Genomic DNA, 2,387 nt, shown 5'->3' with positions numbered 1-2,387 from the left:
GTTTTTCAAACGATATTTCATAAATTTTGTTATTCATGTTTGAGCATTTATGCTTTTCAAGCAAGACACGATTCTATGCATTATTTTACATCATTTCATCTAATCTATTAACGGCCTATGTGTGGTTGTCTACAAGTTTTGGCGCTATTAGAAACCGTTATTATAATGACGATTATATAAATGGTTTCACAATTGTGGCCGTATTCACGTTTTATCACATTTCATTGATTGTTTTGGTTGTTAATCAAATACTATCTTATTTATGTTGATACACGTATGCATCACCCCAAAGAAACTCACCTCATTCTCGTGATTTCACGCAATCGTATTCTCAATTACCTATAACCTCAAGTTTGTACACGTATGAAACTCATTGTATGACATTATTGTTAATTGTAACGTTGTTTACCCCGACCTCATGTACTCACTTTTTGGGTTTCTCATTTACACCTATTGGATTTTTCATTTTTCACTCTTTGGATTCTCGTTTCCTTTATTGGATTTCTCATTTCCTTCTATCATAATTCTCATTATTAAAATTCAACAGATTTATGCACGTTTCAAATGTTTAAGATTTCAAAATATATATATATATATATATATATATATATATATATATATATATATATATGTCTTTTTAAACCACACAATGGGACGAACCATGTGGACCATACAACGATCTAAATAATTATGGGTGCACACTTAATTATCGAAATCCCTGTATGGAAGCCATAGTAAGTACACTTGTGTGCGATAACTCAGACCCGAGGATGATGGCAGAAAAACGATTAAAATGCGAAATCATGATAAGGGCATGGTGGATACGCCGCTGGTACTTCCTATATATAAATGTCTTTATTATGTTTCTCATTTGTAGCGTTTTTCAAGTCATGCAAGGATTTGACATTATTATTTTGCTTAAAAATATTTGTTCATGCAATTATCCTACTAAAGACAATATTCGTTAATAATTATTTTTCTTTAAGTTATTTTAATTTCGGGACGAAATTTTCAAAAAGTTGGGGATACTGTGACATTCGTCAAATTTGAGTCTCGAGTGGTATTCGTTTAATAAACTTTTAGTTTGTAAAACCGACTCAACATTTTAGAACCTTACCTTATTATTTCATAATATTATTATAGACCTCGATCATGGATAAACCGATGTTTGTCATATTATAGTGACGCTAAGAAAAACATAAGGAATTCAAAATGATTTTTTGTAATGTCGTTATAAGTTATACAAACCTTTAAACCCGTTAGAACAATGATTGAAACTTGGAGGGCCTTTTGTGAAAATATGCATACATATATAAACACCTAAACCTAACCCTAACATCTCAAACAAACCACATCCGCTATCTCTTTCTCTCTCGCAATTCCGGCGCCGTTTTCCGGCGACCGGTGACTTCAACGGCGACTCCGTCCACTCAACCTCTTCCCTTCTTGTTCTCCGGTAACCCCACACCCAAATCCCCCGTTTTTCCGGCGAGCACACCACCACCGAAGCCCCCTCCCCTTTGTACTCATTTTTCCGGTGACCGGCGGTGTATCGCCTCACCGTATCTCTCTCTTTGCTCTCCCTCTCCGTCCCTCTCTCCCCTCCGTCTCTCTCACTCAGCTCCCTCTATCTCTCAGTCTCTCTCTATCTCTCCGTCTCCCTCTTTATCTCTCTCTATCTCTTCGTCTCTCTTTATCTCTCTCTCTCTCTCTCCGTCTCTATCTCTCACTCCCTCTCTCACAGGTCCGTATTTCCGGCGAGCCTCCGGCGGCAGGTAGGAAAACTGGTGGTGGTGATCCACCACGTCTCCGGCAACCTTCCTCCGATGACTCGTGAACACCTTAGAGGTAACTTAACAATTTTGGGTTTAATGGGTTTAATTAACAATCGTTATTTTGGTTCGGTTGATTTGTACGTTAGTCATTAAACGAGAGGTCTCAGGTTCAAGTCTCATCCTAGACCGGTTTTGGTATTGTTTTTTTTATATACTTAACAAATTTATTGTTAGTATTAATGTTAATATCAATACATAAAGATTGTTAGTAGTATTATCACATATAACTTACTATTATATTTATTTGTTATTAATATTATTATTATCATTATTATTATAAATATTAAAGTTGTTATTAATATTATTAAAGATCATATTATTATTATTATCTATTAAAATCATATTTTATCATTAATTACTAGCAATAATATTATTATAGTTATTTTGTGAACTCATTTATAAATCGAACCATCATCGAGTATGGTATCATTATTTACTATTAATATTACTTATTATTATTACTATTTTTATCAACAACACTTTAAATTAATACCAAGATTTTATTCTTTAACCATTATTATTAGTATTATTAATAATAATTATTGTTATAAT

This window comes from Bidens hawaiensis, unplaced genomic scaffold, assembly GCF_021521415.1.
Source record: "Bidens hawaiensis isolate Kalapana, Puna unplaced genomic scaffold, B.hawaiensis_p1.1 tig00035907_1, whole genome shotgun sequence".
Classification (NCBI taxonomy): Eukaryota; Viridiplantae; Streptophyta; class Magnoliopsida; order Asterales; family Asteraceae; genus Bidens; species Bidens hawaiensis.
This window is presented reverse-complemented; position numbering follows the sequence as displayed.